This window comes from Jaculus jaculus, chromosome 17, assembly GCF_020740685.1.
Source record: "Jaculus jaculus isolate mJacJac1 chromosome 17, mJacJac1.mat.Y.cur, whole genome shotgun sequence".
NCBI classification, from domain to species: Eukaryota; Metazoa; Chordata; class Mammalia; order Rodentia; family Dipodidae; genus Jaculus; species Jaculus jaculus.
In genome coordinates, this window is record NC_059118.1 from 45,911,576 (window position 1) to 45,931,594 (window position 20,019).

General features: G+C 38.2%; 1 non-coding gene and 1 pseudogene across 1 annotated transcript; both read left to right on the plus strand.

The window, feature by feature from the left end:
* Nucleotides 1-9,929: 9,929 nt before the first annotated feature.
* Nucleotides 9,930-11,758, plus strand: LOC101611057 (annotated as a pseudogene).
* On the plus strand, nt 11,601-11,726 carry LOC123455694. Its single transcript, XR_006634077.1, has one exon. It is a non-coding gene; the product is annotated as a small nucleolar RNA SNORA33 (small nucleolar RNA).
* Nucleotides 11,759-20,019: the final 8,261 nt, after the last annotated feature.

Below are 20,019 nucleotides of genomic sequence, written 5' to 3' on the forward strand. Positions count from 1 at the left end.
CTTAAGTATTTTGGACTTTAACCCTCTGTGATATCATGAAATATATATTTGGCTTATCTCAAGTTTCTTGAAATACATCTCCTGAAGTCTTTAGAATCTTAAATATAACACATGTCTTTTACATGATAATGAATTCAATAATGATGGCTGGAAATCCTCAGGATACTTCTGGATAGGAGCTCGTCAATTCATGGCATGATTGTGGATTACAGGATTGATACAATGAGTCCCATTAATTTCCAACTTCTAGACACATGAGAGGGTGTGCAGGTTAAGTTGATCACCAATGGCCATGGAATTAATCATTCATGAATTTATTATTATTATTATTAGATTTTTCAAGGTAGGGCCACATGCTAGCCTAGGCTGAGCTGGAATTTCCTATGTAGTCTCAGGGTGGCCTTGAACACAAAGTGATCCTCCTACTTTTGACTCCCGAGTGTTGAGATTAAAGGTGTGCACCACCACTCCTGGATTTCAATCATGAATTTTAGTTATGGTTCCATTAAACCCCAAAGGAGGGCATTCAGATATTCTGGTGGCAGAACACTTCGAGATTACTGGAAAACAGTGTCCTGGAGAGATCACATTTCTTCTCCCACACCCATTCCATGCATATCTTCCTTTGTTTGCTTTAGACTAACCTTTTTTTGTGACCTGGTGATTATAAAGAGCTTATCAAGCAAATAAATGAAATCTGAATTAGGGATTATGAAAAACTGGATTTGTGGACGATAGCCCCATACTGGTACTGGACGTTACAGATCAGTGCCCACTAAGAAAATGAGGATAAAGATAACTAATATACAAGAGTTAGAGAGAAGAGAGAGAGAGAGAGGGAGAGGGAGAGAGGGAAGATGTAGAAGATTAAGGTTAGCCTTGATCATACACAATGAGCGTTTGATCAGACAGACCTAAAAAGTTTCCTAAAAGACAGACAGATTTCTATCAGAGTACTTAATGGCCCACCAAAGGTCAGTGATAAGACCCTACTGCTGAAGACACCATATGCAGTTGACACATAAAATTGAATGGCATGGCTGGAAGCTAGAAAATAGTCAGTCCCCAGACAGCCAGCGTGTCTAGTGCCAGAAGGTGCTACATGGGCAACTGAGGGAAATGACTGATATCTGCCCAAGCAACTCATGGTCTAACCTACTTAGCAGCAAATAACCTGTTGTGATGCCCACACAAGTGCAATAGTGACACACAGCCATGGTGGGGAACCAATTGCTCTTGATTTGACTAACTGATCCCCTCAGTGGTATGGGACCCATAGCTGGAGCTGGGAAACAAGTCAGAACCATATCCAAACATTAGCCCACTCTCCAATATCAAGCTACCATCAATCATGGTCTACAAGAGGGCCTACACCTATTAAATTCTCTATAAAAAAGTAAGGGGTATCTCATTTGTCCTGGTGCTAACTTACTCTCCGTTGGAGAATCTGCTTCTCTTTTTCAGGCAGATGTAGATCCTAAGGAGAAAGCCACCCCATCATCCATCAGAAGGGCCCCGCCTGAAACTAAGAAAAATTGTCAAAACAAGCAAGGGTGCTGTTTCCTGATGAACTGGATACCAGCACAAGGGGGAAGGAGACCAACACAGAGAAAAATCAATTCCTACCAAATCAGAGAGCCAGAGACTCAGAGGCCCCCATCATCTCATCACTGAAGCAGACCAAAAACAAACCCAACATGGCTCAGGGAAATTTTGCGGAAGAGGGGGCTGAAAGAATGTAAGAGCCACATGTTGGGTCATGATATGCAGAGACATTTATCTTACCCTTAACTGTGGGCTAACTCTACAATGCACAACCCATATACCTCAACAAGGAGGGGCCAATAGGGATGGGGTAGGTCGCGGATGAGCCTAATAATGGTACCAGACTGACTCTATTTGCTGAATACAAAACTAATTAATAAAAAAATTAAATTAAATTAAAATAAAATAAAGAAAAACTGAATTTGCAGCCTATTTGCCAGAAGCTAAATGAACTTGGGACTTATGACTGTCATCAAAAGAGAGAGCACAATGAGGTATAATCTCAAAGTTGGTAAAATAGATACTATCTAAAAGCAGGATGTGGTGGTGTGCACCTTTAATCCCAACATTCGGGAGGGAGAAGTAAGAGGATTGCTATGAGTTCAAGGCCACCCTGAGACTATATTCTGAATTCCAGGTCAGCCTGAGATAGAGTGAAATACTACTCCCAAAACCAAGCAAACAGGGTTGGTAAGATGGCTCTGCAGTTAAGGTGCTTGTCTTTAATGCCTAACAACATGAGTTTGATTTCCTAGTACCCATGCAATGCCACACTCACAAAATGGTACATGTACCTGGTGTTCATTTGCAGTGGATAGAGACCCTAGTGCAAATATTCTCTCTCTCTCTTTCTCTCTCTCTCCTTGCAAATAAGTAAATAACAAAAAAGTTTTATAAAAAGCTAAAAGATAAGACATTTTGGAGAATATACCAAAATAAGAACTCTTACATGCTTTCATTCGAGATGTAAATTAGTATATCCTTATGAAGTGCAATACAGGAGTTGAAAATGGAGCTTCTTCATGGTCCAGAAATCCCACTTCTTGGTGCATATTTAAGGAAAGAAAATCAATTCTTAAAGTATGACCTGCATTCCATGTTCATTACAGCATTATTCATACCGGTCAAGATATAGCACCACTTAAATACCCTTCAACAAAAGCATAGATATAGGCAAAGTGATAAATATATACAACAGGATATTATTTAATATTAGAATAAGAAGTGTGCTTGTTACTTTTCTTGTCATGGTGATAGAATTAGCTGGGGGAGGAAAGTTTATTTTGGCTCAATTTTAGAAGTTTTAATCCATCATGGTGGGCAAGTCATGCAAGTGGGATCATTGGTTTCCATGGTGGTAAGAGTGGGACCCCACATCTCCCTCACTATTGCTGACCAAGAAGTCAGAACTGTGGGAGTAGAAACAAGGACAAGCCTAGCCTTCAAACGTTTACCCTTAGGGACCTTCTGCCAGTGCCCTCTACTTAGAGGCTCCACAGCCTTCAAAAACCATGCTAGAACTTCAGAGTTAGCATTTAAGACATGAGCCCACTAGGGACATTTCAGATTTACACCATAACAAGATGCAAATACTGCTATTTACAAAAGTGTGAATGAACCTGGAGGACACCACACTAAGTAGAACAAATGAGAAGTGGAAGGAGAAGTCCTCCTTGATCATATGTGTGGGTTATTATTTCACATACAAAGACACACATTGTATACATTAAATGTATGCATTTTCATTAATTCTACTGTAATAAAACTAGAGGGAAAAATAAAAAGAAGCCATGAATTGAGAAAAACATTTTTAAGAAATTTAAAAAGTAAGAAACAAACAGCCTGCTTGTCAAAGATGGACAAGAATAATACTGAGTACACTAAAATATCCTAAACAAATTCTAGAAATACAAATATGGAGTACAAAAGAGAAATGTTAAGTGAGGTAAAAATATGCTGAGATACATATTTTATTTGTCAAAAGGTTATGGATTGCTAAGTTCTAATGTATAAACATCAGAAAGGTAGAATATATATATATATTACATATATAATAAAATCAAAAGGGAGGACTTATTCAGTAGCCTTCATGTATATCTATGACAAACATCAGGGCAAAGTAATCAGGAAAGCAGCTACATTCACAATAGTCATACCCACAAAAAGTAAATACCTTGAAATATCCCTAATCAAGGAAGTGAAAGACCTATAAAATGAAAACTTAAAAACACAGAAGAAAGAAATGGAGGAAGTTAAAAGGAGATGAAATGACATTCCATGCTCATGAATCTTAGAATACATATTGTGAAAATGGCCAGCCTAGGAAATACAAATATTCCGTGCAATTCCAATAAAAATTCAAGCAACATTCTTCATAGAGTTAAAAAAAAAAAACACCTCAAAATTCATATGGAAGCCCAAAGGGTCTCAGCCAAAAAATATACTCAGCAATAGGAATACTTCCAGTATTATCACCATACCTGATTTAAAGATATGCTATAAAGTCATAGTAATAACAACAATATTTTGCTGGAGCAAAAACAGACACATAGATTAAGGGGATAAAATAGAAGTTCCCAGTACATGTTCTAATAAGAACAATTACAAAGGGGCCAAAAATTCACACTGGAGAAAAGACATTTTCACCAAATAGTGCCAGAGAAACTGATTAACTAAATTTATTTAGAAGAATGAACATGGACCTACTTCCTTTACACTGCACAGCAATCAACTCCAGATATATCAAGGACCTCAATAAGATCTGAAACTCTAAAATGACTGGAAGAAAAAAATAGGAGGAATAAGCCAAGACATAGGCATAAGGAAAGACTTTGTGAAGAAGGCTCCAATAACCCAGAGAATTAGACAAGCACTCCACCATTGGATTCACATAAAGTTACAAATTTATTATACAGATAAACAAACCATCAGCAGAGTCAATAGACAACTTGCAGAATGGAATACAACCTTGGCCATCTATACATCAGACAGGGTGTTTTAAATATCTAGAATTTAAGACAAACTCAAAAACTAAACCGTACAAAACAAACAAAAAACAATCCACTCAAAACCTTGGTCAAGGAATTTGAACAGAGTTCTCAAATGGCAAAAAAAACCTAAAAAGTTGTTCAGCATCTTTATCCATCAAGTAAATGCATCAAGATTCCATCTTGCTTCAGTCAGAATGGCAACATCAAAAATCAAATGACAGGCTGGAGAGATGGTTTAGAAGTTAAGGTGTTTGCTTATGAAACCTAAGGATCCAGGTTTGGTTCCCCAGAAGTCAGGCAAGCCAGAGGCCCATGGTAGTACATGTGTCTGGAGTTCATTTGCAGTTGCTGGAGGTCCTGGTGTACCCATTCTCTCTCTCTTTTTCTCTCTGTCTCTCTCTAGTAAATAAAAATAATATAAAAATGGCAGAAAATTATGACAGGGATATGGGAAAAGAATAACCCTAATCCAACTGCTGGCGGGATGCAAACTTATAGAACCACTATGGAAATAAATATGGAGAATTCTCGAAAAGCTGAAAATAGATCCACCATTTGATCCAGCTCTACCACTCCTGAGTGTAGACCCTAAAGACTCCAATCTTTACTACAGAGACACCTGCTCAATCATATTTGTAACTAATCTATTAACAGTAGCTAGGACAGCACAGATGCCCACTAATGGATGATTAGTGAAGATGTGGTACATATACACAATGGAATTCTACATAGCAGTAAGGAAACATAAAATAATAAAATTTGCAGTAAAATGAATGAACTTAGGAAAAAAAACATATTAAGTGAAGTCACACGAGCTCAGAAAGACAAACTTGTGTGCCCTCTCTCACACACAGTTCCTAGCGTGGAGCAACTTGAGGTGTGTGTAAATGGTTGTAAGCATCAGGAGTATTGACAGGGGGTTAGAATGAAGCTAGAGAAACCAGAAACAGAAAAGAAAGGGAAGACAGAATACTTGGCAGGCAAGGAAAGGGGCAGAACACAGAGGGTGGAAGGGCTTTAGGGGATAGAATGAGGCACCATATGTGGGGGATACACAAAACTTATGACAGCAGGAACCAGTGCACCATTGAAACCTTCTTCCTGGATAGTAAACTAAGAGACATGACCCTTAATAAGAGGTTATGTGTATGTGGGGGTGGGGAGCAAGACAGAAGGGCCCTGGAAAGGGTGGAGGAAGTTTAATCTTAAAAGCAAGGACATTGGCTGGTACATCCCAGTACCAGAACTGGGTTACCACCATAGTGTGCTGTTGGTCACAGATAGACCCAAAAAGTCTCCAAAACAACATAGGCAATTGTCGAAGCACTTGGTTATCCCCCAGGGCTAAAAGGTAAGACTCTGTTGCTGAAAACACCATAGGCCACCAACAGGTAAGCATCAAGAGGTCATACTACAACTTAAAAGGAAGCAATATTCCTTCTGGCTAGCTTTCATAATGCCAGAAAGTGTTATGTGGTTAATGGTCACCAAGAGCATGAACAGACAGGGTACCCTGGAAGCTAGGAAATCAAACAGCCTGACAAGAGGTACACAAATGTGTAATAGTGGGGCACAATCTGATTGGATATGAGGCCTATTCAGTGAGAGAGAACTCATACCTAGTACTGAGAACCAAGTCAGAATCCTCTGCATATGAAGGTCACTGACTAAAGAGAGAAACTTCCACTGGTCTTTGGCCAAGAAGAGACACTGTAGCTGTCAAAAGTCTTTAAAATAACTATGTTTATACTGTTTAATCCATGCTGATCTCACTCTTGGATGGATAATCTGTTTTTTGTTTGCTTGTTTGTTTACAGATGGCAGTGAAGACTGGGGAGAACCTAAATCCATCAATAGGACAAGAAAAGATAGCTGACTGCCTATCAAGACATAATCCACCCTTATCACATCTTCCAGAGCCCAGGAGACTTTCTAGAGAAAGTGGTGATGTCAACATGAGTGCTGCTGTCACTGCTAGCCTGACAATCAGACAATAGATGCCAAGAACACTCAAAACTCATAAAGCAGAAATCCATGAGTTTCAGAGAGCTCAGTACTAAAATAGATTTATAATACACCTGCCTCAGGGAACATTGTGGATGAATCAACTAACAAAAAAAAAAAAAAAAAAAGGTTTCTTTGTGAAGGACTTTGGCATGCATCATGCCAGTACATAAGCAATAAGATAGAAGGCACAAGCAGTGGTTAAAAGCAGCATCTGTGGGAACAGAGCTGCAACTGGGTGTTACAATGACATTTATTGTTTGCTTTTCTGCTCACCTCAGAATTGGGTTCCTTGTACAAGCATGATGATTGCAAAGAATATGTACGAAGTGGTAGACTTAAAATTTCTGAAATTTGATGATATGTATATTTAATTTATATCAAAGTTATAATAAGCATTTGAAAAGAAAAGTAACTTTTTTTATATGAATGTTAGCTACTACAAAATAGACCATTCTCTGAAGTGGACAAAACAATTAAGTAACATGCTGAGATAGGCACCTCTGTAGCAGCTCTGACATGCTGTCTGTGATTGTAAATAAGCTTTCCTAAGAACACAGCTGGACTTGTACATTTGTATCTACTGGGGTTGCTGTATGAGTTGACTTGAGTGGATACGACAGATCTTACGGTCTGAGAACCTCAAAAATGTGACCCTGTGTAGCAAAAGCCTTTGACTTCTGGTTCAGATAATGGACAGGAGAAAGGGCACCACTCTACCTAGGAAGGGATTGTTAACGTCCTACAAGCAATTCTATGAGCGCATTGCTATAACACAAAGGAAGGAAGAGGGCAGGAAGTATCCTCAGCAGCTAATGCCAATTGCATGCAGATGGTAACGATACATTTTCTCTTATCTCCATATTTAAAATTAGGGAAAGAAGTTTTGTAAAATATATTTATTCCTTTTACTTCAAATTTGTCGAATATCAAGTAGCAAAATTTATAATATTATGTATATATTTTAAATCTTGAAGCCATGGCAAGCAAGGAATCATGGAAAGGCCCATTGGAATGTTTAGAACACGTGAATTAACACTCAATATCTAGATATGGAAGACTCCATCTAAAGAATGAGGAGCTGACCCTACACACAACAGTGTGCACTTTAATTCTACAAAAAGAATTCCATGAAAATTAATCTCTGAGACATTGTATACTCATGAACCTACAGAACAAAAATGCTTCAGATATTCATGTAAAATGCAACAGCCATAGGTGTTCTCCCATTTGATGATAGAGTCAAAAGATGGGTGAATCCTGTTTACCATGGAGAAACAAGGTTTAGAAATTCAAAAACTGTTTCAGGGTCTGATATTGTAAATATCTGAAGTAGGAGCAGAAAGTGTTTTCAGAGCTAGGAAAATGACTCAACAGTTTAAGTGTGCTTGCCATGCAAGCCTGAGGACTTAGAGGGCCCGAGTTCAATTCCAGCACCCATAAAAAGCTATGTGTGCCCACCTTGTCTGTAACATCAGTCCTGGAAGTGGGGGAAGACAAAAACAAGAGAATCACAAGGGTTCACTGTTCACAGTCTGACCATAAAAACAAAAAATGACAACTCCAGCTGTAGTGAGAGACTCTGTCTCAACAGGAGTGGCATGGCAGAAGGACAGTAGAGGACACCAGATGGTTCTCCTATGGTCTCTGAATGCTTGAACAGAGAACACACATATTTGCATATACATTTATACACATACCACATACACATCACATCACATAAACTTTATGTACACATGCCCAAAGAAAAGACCAAGAATAAAATAACCACACAAAACAGAAAAGTGAAAAAAAGAAATGAAAAAAAAAAAAGAATTTGTATTATCCTTCAATTATCCCTCATACTGCCCACTGATGACACTACATATCTTTAGAAATAAACAAAGGACTTTTGACTATTCTTATAGTGATTAGAACTTTTTTTTTTTCCTGAGTGACTTGTTAAAATAATACTGAGTTAGATGATTTTAATTTCCCTTTGTATTATCAATATATTCAATTATGGTAAGAAATCATATACTCAGTTTGTTCTGATTGTGGCATTTGTTTCCAAATTTCTTGGAAACAATCATTGATAAATAAAATATTATCAACTACTCTCTAAAAAATTAAATAGTATCCATGTGGGACATGAATCAGATAAATTCCAGACTCACCATTATTATTCCATATTTCTTTTGGTTTCATGTTGAAATAATGTTTTATTTAACTACTTGCTACATTATAATAATGCTATTTTATAATAATGCTGAAATATGATATAAAATGTAATTTTTCACCATAATAAAACTGCATAGCAGTCACAGCGCTTCAGGCTGACCAAAAGATCTGTGTAGGGCAGGAGGCTGCCAACTGGACCAAGTTTCCTTAATTTTCACCTCTACAAAGCAATGGACATTTGCCAAATGTCTCATGACTTAGAATCTTTTATTTTATCAAATCTTTGGGTTTTATGAACTCAGTGAATATAATAGCAGTAAGAAAGTTTATTTTATTGCAAATTCATATGATTCTCTCACTCTTCTCTTTATCCTCTCTCCTCTCTCTTTCTCTCTTACACACACACACACACACACACACTAAACTCTTTCATCAGGAAAAACTTCTCTACCCATTTTCTTTACATTATCTGTTTTGTTAAACACCCTTATAAGACTGCAGTGCTCGCCACAAAACCCTCATAAAACTTTGCACTAAAGAAGATTTGATGGCCAGATAGAGCTAGACTAGACCCTTTGGGGATCTGAATATGTCTTTCTAAACTTTCCTTTCATTAGAGACATATCTATGACATCTAATCTTTACTCTTTAAAATTTATGACAAATTCATTATGTGTATATATAAGAAATTATAGCTGGGTGTGGTGGTACACACCTTTAATCCCAGCACTTGGGAGGCAGAGATAGGTGGATCACCATGAGTTTGAGGCCACCCTGAGACTACATAGTGAATTCCAAGTCAGTCTGGACTAGAGGGAGACCCTACCTCAAAAAAAACATAAGTAAATAAATAAACATATATATGTGCATATATATTTGTTGTTATTAATTTTTCAAGGAAAGGTCTCACACTAGCCCAGGCTGACTTGGAATTCACTATGTAGTCTCAGGGTAGCCTTGAATTTACAGTGATCCTCCTACCTCTGCCTTCCAACTGCTGGGATTAAAGGTGTGTGCCACCATACCTGACTATCTGAGTATATATTTGGCTCAAATAAAAATTTTAAATTATTTATGATGGAGTTTAATTGCAGTTTAAATAAATAATGTACTTGCTTTCCCCAAATTTATGGATAAAATAATGAGTTTGTATTTAACCTCAAGTTGTGATGAACTCTTTCTGGGAAATCTGAGCTCTTTAGCAAGAATTGGAAAGTAAGAACACCATCTTGCTTTCCTTTAAGCGGCCTTGACCGCGGGTCAAAGCATTCTTGAGCCATGAAGCTGCTCAGAATAGCCGGGTCCTTCTCGCGATTTTATTCCCTCAAAGTTGCCCCCAAAGTCAAAATTGCACCTGCCTCTCCAGGAGTACCTCTGCATCCCCAGGATCTTGAGTTTACCAAATTACCAAATGGCTTGGTGATTGCTTCTATGGAAAATTATGCTCCCATGTCAAGAATTGGTTTATTCATTAAGCAGGCAGTAGAGACGAGGACTCCAACAATTTAGGAACCTCTCATTTACTACGCCTTGCATCCACCTTGACTACCAAAGGAGCTTCGTCTTTCAAGATAACTAGTGGAATTGAAGCAGTTGGTGGCAAATTAAGTGTGACTGCAATGAGGGAAACTATGGCTTACACAGTGGAATGCGTGCGGGATGATATTGAAATTCTAATGGAATTCCTGCTCAATGTCACCACAGCACCAGAATTTCGTCGATGGGAAGTAGCTGACCTTCAGTCTCAGCTGAGGGTTGACAAAGCACTGGCTTTTCAGAATCCACAGACCCATGTCATTGAAAACGTGCATGCTGCTGCTTACAAGAATGCCTTGGCAAATTCCTTGTATTGTCCTGACTACAGGATTCGAAAAGTGACATCAGATGAGTTAAATTACTTTGTTCAGAACCACTTTACAAGTGCAAGAATGGCTTTGATTGGACTTGGTGTGAGTCATTCTGTCCTAAAGCAAGTCGCTGAACAGTTTCTCAACATAAGGGGTGGGCTTGGTTTAGCTGGTACAAAAACCAAGTACCATGGAGGTGAAATTCGAGAGCAGAGTGGAGGTAGCCTTGCCCATGCTGCCATCGTGGCAGAAGGTGCTGCCAATGGGAGTGCAGAAGCACATGCCTTTAGTGTTCTCCAGCATGTTCTTGGGGCTGGCCCACATATCAAGAGGGGCAGCAACACCACCAGCTTGCTATGCCAGGCAATTGCCAAAGGAAATCATCTACCCTTTGATATCATTGCCAAGACCCTTGGTTTCCCACCAGGAATAGATGGTAACACCCTATTGCTGAAGACTCCACATACTTGGGCTGCAAGGTCACTGAGAAATCCTGCTGGAACTGAGCTGAAAACCTCCTCCATGTAGACCAGCTGGAAAAAGCCATGCTGCAGTTCCATGGGAGAGACAGAAATCACCAATGAAGATACTCCACAATGGACACTGCAAGACTTATATTTGACCAACCAGGCCAAATGAGCCAACAGGTACAATAGTGGCACATCTGTTATGGAGGAAACCAACTGCTCTCTAATTGGACTGGAGGCCTGCTGCATGGGAGGGAATACATCCCTGATATTGAAAACCTACAACATGGATAGTCATGAGCCCTAAGGTGTAATGTCTGCTGCTGTCTGGCTAAATGTATATACTATGCTCATCAAACTGCCCAGTAAGCACTTCTCCTAATGTTCATACCCATATATTTATGCTACTCTCACTTTTTTTTGTTGTTTATAATTTTAACATTTATTGCTTTTTATACTGATCATATATGTAAGTGCAAATAATGGCTTCTGGTAGTTCTAAAGTATTCCTGAATTACAGACCAGGGCTATACATTAACAAACCTGCTTTACATAATCCACACAGTAATATCTAGACATACTACAGAAGTCCAGAGCAAAAGGTCCTAATATACTGCACTTAAAACATTTTTTCTTAGCTGGCAATAGTGATGCCATGTTACGAGCCTTAAGGACAGTTGAGGTCATTAAGGTCCCTGAAAATGGCTACAATACCTTAATGTTGAAGCATTTTCATAAGACTTAATTTTAATGTAACTTGTTCTAAGTTTAATGAAAGATAAGAATTAATAAATTGCATATTCTTTTGAAGAAAAAAAAATTTTTTTTCTTTTTTTCTTTTTTTTAGTTTTTCAAGGTAGGGTTTCACTGTGGTCCAGGCTGACCTGGAATTCACTATGCAGTCTCAGGGTGGCCTCAAACTCATGGTGCTCCTCCTGCCTCTGCCTCCCGAGTGCTGGGATTAAAGGCGTGTGCCACTATGCCCGGCTTGCATTTTTCATTCTTAAATTTGACATTTCCCAAAGGAAGCTAGCACACTCCTAGCAAATGATTAGTCAAAGATTAAAACTATGAGCAGGGATAGGAGTCTAAAGAAAAACAGTTCTTTAAGAAAAAGCACATGCCAACACTATAGTGTATGCACATTATGGTCAGACCCAGGCACTACTTTAAAATTATGTTTGGTTATATGCTATGAATATGAACTACAGAGTGATGCAAAATTAGTGAAATAATAAAGTTAATAGCTTACAAGGAAAGCAAGTTCACATTTTAGTGCTAAACTTTTTATCTTTTTTCAGTTACCTAGTCAAGAAGATAGTTCAAGGACTCACAAGCAAATGCAATACCTTTATTTTTCAGTTACTGAAATCAAATATTAAATAATTTAATTCCAAAGTATTACTTATGGACTCAAACTACTTGTAACAGCATGACCTTCAATTTGAAAAAGATGAAATATTTTATTTATTTATTTACATATTGCCCATTACACAGATGGGACTTTCTAAAAGTTTTGTTACTTAAAAAAACAAAAGAACATTTGGAAAGCTTGAACCAGACAGTGCCATTTACAAATTAATCACATCTTGTCACCAGACATCATTGTCTGTGTACCAATAGAACTAGTAAGATTTAAGTCTCAGCTTCATTCTAAAGTAGAGCATTGAAAGCAAACAGAAAACCTAGCTATTTAAATATAATAAATGGTGTTTCTACACTAAGAGTATCCTTTATAAACAAGAAACAGTAAAGAAATTTCATAACCTTTACTCATAATACTGCACAATACATGTAAACTTTTTGAATATTTCTTTTTCTTTAGATATATTCTTCCTATTTACTGAAGACTTGCCATAAAGTGTCTTGATCATCATGTTTTATGGTCAAACACTTATCATGAGAAATGTTTTTAAATAATAAACTAGCATTCCCCATAAAAAAAAAAAAAAGAATTGGAAAGTACTCCTTTTCTAATTACCTTAATCTGATCCTTCTCAACAGCCATGACCCGACCATTGTGACAGGAATCCAGGACCATGGATCTTTGCAGCACCACACTATACCAAATTCCTCTTTCTCCATGCCTTCACTCGTGTGGTGCTTCACCCTACAATGGCTTCCCTAATCACTTGTCCCAATAGCATCAGTTCCAGCCCCTGCTGGTCCTCTGAGGCCCCTTGATTCTAACTATCTCCTCTGTGAAAAATTCTTTGGATCTTCATGCAAGATAATCAAGGGATACTAGGTGATAGATATTTCTAGTGATGTTAGATTTTTATTGTGTATGTACTATTTTCTATTCTATAAGTATTATCAGATGTCTTGGGAAATTTGATATGTATAATGGATATTCTATTCTGCATTCTGCTTTCCTACTGTGTCTTCTTCCATCATGATAATGACACTGAATTTCAATTATCTTATTTCTTTACATACTATACAACCTTTGAAGGTGGTCCCCATCAAACATTTTATATTAGTAAAGATCACTCTTGCTTATCCATTCCAGCTGTTGGAATAGATACTGATAGGGAACGAATGAGTGACGTAAACAAATGAATTTAAGTATAGTTTTTTGGAATCTCTCATACCTCAGGCCAAAGAGGGAAAAAATCATCCTTGGAACTCATTGCTATGTCAAGAAAAATTTTAACCAAGAAAATGAGCATAAACACACTGTTGGCAGGTGTAGAGTTTTCTAAGTCTTTCCTAAGATAAGGATTATTAAATCATTCTCTGACAGCTGCCCAAAGATACAAGGAAACAAAAAACCTCTCTTGTATTTCATCTTCAATGAAGTCATCCCTGAGTCTAGCTGAAATGCATGAAATGCAACTGAAGAGGCCTCAGGGTTGACTTGGCTTCCAGAGGCATTGAATAATGTCTAGTCCCCATAAGATTTTGTTAGTGATATTGTTGTTGGTACTGTGTATCACAATTCAACACATTAAAAAAAAATACATTCTACTTCAGTCATAGAATTATATTGTACCTTGTGTAAGGTGTTTGATGTCATTGCTACCTTCCCACAATTCACAGTCAACATAATGTAAATATGCCTCTTCTCCATATAAATTGTAGTAGTAGTAATAACAAGATTTAGTTGGACCTCCTTTGAGACTCAAATTTCATGCTTCCACTATGATAACATATGGCCTTGGAGAGGCTTATTTCCAGATGAAGCGTTGTGATAATTGTCATCTTTAGTGCAGATTAACTGGACATAAATGAAAAATTAAATTTTAGACTTGGTAACATGGAGATTTCCCTATCCTACATGAGAAACCTGAGGCCTGAGGTGATGTCTAAATGTAGGTTAGCAAGGTACTAGTCTGGCTTAGAGAATGTCTTTAAATTTTTCACGTGGTTTTATGACCCTCAGGTATAAGGCATAAGAAATAAAGTAGGAGATTGGGGGTATAGGTCAGAGGTTAAGCACTTTATTAGAATACATAGGGCCCTGGGTAAAGCTTCAATTTTTTTGAAAAAAATGGAAATTGCTAATTTTTTGGAAGTACTGTTTATCACCAAAGCAATCACAATTTTGTTAGTTATTACATACACACACATACACACACACACGGGCATTTTTAAAATTACACAGTAGGGCTGGAGAGATAGCTTTGCAGTTAAGGCATTTGCCGGCAAAGGCAAGGGACCTCAGGTTGATTCCCCAGGACCCATAAGCCAGGTGCACGAGGTGGTGCTCTCATCTGGAGTTTGTTTGCAGGGCCTGTAGGCCGTGGCACACACATTCTCTTCTCCTCCTCTCCCTTTCTCTTTCTCAAATGCACACAATATTTTGTGTTACCAAAAATTACATAGCAAACCCAAGTCAATGTGATATAAGTATCTAACACTGTCGTGTAATGTTTGTGAATGACTAAAGACCATGTAGGACCACTCTGAGGCAGGCAGGGGAAAATCTATTTATTGGAACCTGAGCTGCTGGACTATCTCATGGGAGAAGAGAGAGAGAGAGAGAACAGTTGGCATGACTCCAGATAGTTTGGGTTTTTATAGAATTTTTCCTTTGGGGAAGGGGATAAAGAAGACAAAGAAATGGGAAATGCAGGGAAATGCAAGGGCCAAATGGAGAAGCTACATAGTCAGGACAGAGCTCAAATGGCAGAGGAGGAGGTGTCAGCAGGAGAAAAGCCATAGCTTTTCATAGCTCTGAGATAAGATCATCAGGAAACTAAGGCTGAGGGCCATGTTAAGTCAGGGGAGTGGGGCTTAGGCAATATAAACATCTAAAGTTGCATCAGTCAGGCTCCTGCTGTTCTCTTCCTTCATTGTGACTCCATCTTGGGACTCTTGTCCTACCTAACGTTCCTGCATTTTGCTAAGGATAAGAGGGCATGATCATCTCTCATTGATGTTTCCACCTATGAGGGGGCATGGTCAGGTGCTTCAGGGGATGTTGGTGTCAGCAGCTGGCAAGTCCTGCTCTGAGCAGGTGACAGGGAGTCAGTCTGAGGAGGCTAAATGTTGGTATTGAGTGGAAGAGATGTAGGTTAATAAAGTTTTTTGAAGAAGTGATGTGTGAGGTTTTTTACCTGGTTTTGGGTGTATTTCTAAAGACTGGGGCTATCAATAGTAAGATAAATATCCCCATTAATGATCCAAGTAATAGTAGTAGTCAAGGCCAAATAGGTCTAAAGATATCTCATGGTCTGAGGACAGTGAAGTGTCAGGATAGATTCTGTCAGCCAGAGTTTGGAGTTTTTTATCTCTAATTTTATATTACCTGATTGGTGTATATGAAACATTTTTTTGTTTATGAAGAGACAGCTTCCTAGCCGGGCATGGTGGTGCACACCTTTAATCCCAGCCCTAAGGAGGCATGTGTAAGTTGTTTAGTAGAGGTTAGGTGGGGGCCAGGAGATTGAAACAATTTTGGGGTTGTATGGAAAGGTAACGTGAAAGAAAAAGTTGAAGTTTGGATAGGGTTAGGGTTTAAGTAGCCTCAATTCAAATGTGGGATTTTCATTAGCATTTTAGGCCTTGAAGGGCGATCCAGGTGACCCAAGTACATGAAGTTGGATTGTCATAGAAACATCTGAGTGTGGGCTAACTATAGAGAGAGGCTACAAGGTTAAGATTATAGATAAATACCCACTCCCAAAATTAACAGAATTTTTATCAGAAATGCCAGGCATGATCATCATGAAGCTCTAGAGATTTACAAAATGGTATAGTTTTCATCTGGTCTTGTTACAGTGAGCATGTACTTTTGCCTGTATTTTTTTTTCTTTTGCCTGTTTTTTTCTATTGAATGTTTAATACCAAGTAAGTGGCCAAAGTTTAATTTTATAGTGTAATTTTGAAGGTCAGTTGTGGTTCTTTTAGGAGAGACTTCTAGGGACCGTGAAGTTTCTCTATGGCTCTCTCAGCATTTGTGCCATATGCTAGGATGAGTCAGGGCCATGATGACCATTGGCTTCCCTAACCTTGGAAGCATTAAGGGTTTTCCATCTGTTTCAATTCTCCTTCTGCAGAATGGATAGTGATTGGAATCCACTTTTTGGGTCTCCATGTCTTCTCTGATCAAGAAGATAGGTGACATAACAAGAGCTTTAGGATCCCATTGTCTCTTAAGCCCTTTTAAACTGCAGGGGCTGGAACCAAAATATTGGGTACCCTGTTAGTCCCAAAGTCCTTATTGGTGTAGCTACTACATCTGGTTGTTATGTATCCAGTAGAAAAATTGGAATATAGAGTATGTCTGTATCTTTTGTCTTTAAAAAAACAGATCTAGTTAAAACATAGTATTGAATAACCGTAATATTTTGTTGTAACATTTAATTTATGTTGTCTTATGACATGGGTAAGCCATATCTGAAAGATAGAAAACACTATATATATATACAGATATGTATATATATATACAGATATTATATATATATATATATATATATATATATATATATATATATATATATATATATAAAACAATCCTGGAGACAAGTTTTATTAACAAAAATATGAATATTAATTAACTCTGACTTTTATTTTTGGTGAGAGACATTTTTATTTTCACACTAGAGGATCTGAACTTGAATATGAGATAAATTTATTAACAAACTCCAATCAAGCAATCTGTAAGAAATCAAGTTAAATTTTGACCGCTTTTAATTGAGTCTGTCAATCTAAAATCAGAGTTGAATTTTAGATTTAAAAAAATATATATTTATTTTTATTTTTTTATTTGAGAGAGACAGAGAGAGAGAAAGAGGCAGAGAGAGAGAGAGAGAGAGGGAGAGAGGGAGAGAATGGATATGCCAGGGCTTCCAGCCACTGCAAATGAACTCCAGATGCATGTACCCCTTGTGCATCTGGCTAACATGTGTCCTGGGAAATCGAGCCTTGAACTGGGATCCTTAGGCTTCACAGGCAAGCACTCAACAGCTAAGCCATCTCTCCAGCCCTAGGTTTTTTTGTTGTTGTTGTTTTGTTTTGTTACTTAAAAACCTGTCAGCTGGGCATGGTGGTGCACACCTTTAATCCCGGCACTCGAGAGGCAGAGGTAGGCAAATCTCCATGAGTTCAAGGACACCCTGAGATGATATAGTGAATTCTACATCAGCCTGGACTAGAGTGAAACCCTACCTTGAAAAAAAAAAACAAAACAAACAACAACAAAAAACCCTCTGTCTATTATTTTAGCAGATATAAACAAGAACTCTGGTTTTAAAGTTGAAAAAACCAGAAGTCTGACTTTAGTAATTTAGAATCTCCTTTAAATGTATCTATGTATCTATGTCCATTTTAGTGGCTTTAATCTTTTTGTCTAAAGTGGAACAGTCAATCTGTTGAATCTTGTTTAGGGTTACCTTGATTAACATAAAAAGAATAATTATCCATGACTATTAAATGAAGCTTTGATCAGATATTTGATAGTTTAAGTTATGTTGTTTGTAAATAACAAATTTTTAGCATTACACCACATTTTTGCCCAAGAATTATGAATGGAGCTCCTCAAAAGTTGAGAAAGCACACAGTTTATATAGTTATTAGAGTATGGGGAGACTTCTTTATCTCTCTAAGAACAAAAGAATTCATGAATGAATTTATATTACATTATTTATAAAATTTGAGTTATAAACACAATAACTATTTAATAGCATTAGTTTTATTTTAAAAACCCAGTAACTAATAAATAAATGTTAACCTTGTTAAGACTCAGTTTTTGTACCTAAAACTTTAACATAGAGACATTATTAACTTAATTAAACATTTGAAGGCAACTTTTATAACTGTTACCCTGAACAAAACTATAACAGTGAATCAAATTTTAGACTTTACAACCTGTTGATTTGAAACTTTTTATAATCCTATGAAACACATTTTAAAAGCATGGATTTTTAAAATGTGGGCAAAACTTGATAATTTGTCCTGGATATAACATAACACATTTGGAAATTGAGAGAGACAAACAAATGAGACATCTGAACTACATCTATGACATAGCATATTGAGATTATCTGTTAATAGTGATCTTACACAAGATAGAAATTGGGAAAGAATCAAAATGACAAATCTGAACTAGACTTGACAAATCTGCATTCCATGCACAGCATACCCCCATATGAAGAGTCGTGTCAGTATGACTGCGCATGTTGTTTGAATCCATGTTTCAAAGGGTTACTGCACAACAAACCAATGCAGCCAGAATGTACATTTTCTACAGATTAGTACAAGTATATGAAATTTAAGTTAATGTTTAATCTCACATTCATGCACAATAATTTAGAGTTTAAAAGTTATTTTTTTATTATTTTTTGTTGTTTTATCGAAATGGGTCATGCTCACCTTGGCTAGAAGAATCAGGTGAGTAATGCAAGCAAAGCAGAGAGAAGGACAGGCATATAAAGCAAAAGATGTTTGAATATGGGGAACCCGAATCAATTGCCAGTGCTGTGGCGAGTTTATTTAAATCAGTAAGAATTTGGAAATCAAAAGATATGGATCTATTGTCTAACTTATACTGAGGCCAGGTCTCATTGTAATAAAAGACTAACTGGCAGGAGCTGATCATCTTAGAGCCTTAAATTCTTTAAGGGTGTAGATGAGTGTGCATGAGGGGGGGTGATAGGGACAGTTTTGGAAATTTTATTTTCATCTCAGATGAGAGGGAGAAGGGAAGGGTCTAGGAGGAGACTCTTGAAAGGAAGCAAGGATAAAAGTCAGATGTGTTCTTGAAGTAATTACTAGTTTTGAAGAGGAGAGGAGATAGGGACAGGGGCGGGGTGGGGGAGCATAGTGACTGTGCAGGGGTAGCGGGCGCGGGGTGGGGGGAGGGCAGACCAGAACGGCTTGGGAGAAGAAGCTTCAACCTGGCGGGATCATGTAAATTATGGTAGCTCAGTGTCCTATGTTTGAGACCGTCCACCTGGCACAGTGACAGCAGACAGAGAAACTGCAGCATACTGTCTAAGGGCTGAGAGTGGCTGAGGGAATCTCTCAGAGAGGAGGACAAAGGAAACAATGGACGGAGAGGAGGAGCGAGGTAGTCCCTTTGTGCATAGCAGGTAGGAGGAGGGGCAAAGAGCTACCTTCTCCTCTGGGCAGAGGGAGTTTGGAGTGTGGGCGCAGGTGGGGGAAAGGAGAGGGTCTCTAGGCTCGCAAACAGAGCTGAAAGGCGCCTCTTAGGGCTTGGTGGGCCTGAGAGAGAATCCCTAGGTGTTGAGAGTGCATCTTTCTCAAAACCTGGGGACCCCAGAAACGGAGCCAACTCAAGTTGTGAGAGACGACCCCAAAGGGGGAAAGGGTGAGAGAAGGTTTGTAGGTGGGAGAGAATGAGAGAGAGAAAGAGAGGGAGGGAGAAATGGAGGGAAAGTACTTCTGGGCTGGAGAGATGGCTTAGCGGTTAAGCGCTTGCCTGTGAAGCCTAAGGACCCCAGTTCGAGGCTCGTTTCCCCAGGACCCACGTTAGCCAGATGCACAAGGGGGCGCACGCGTCTGGAGTTCGTTTGCAGTGGCTGGAAGCCCTGACGCGCC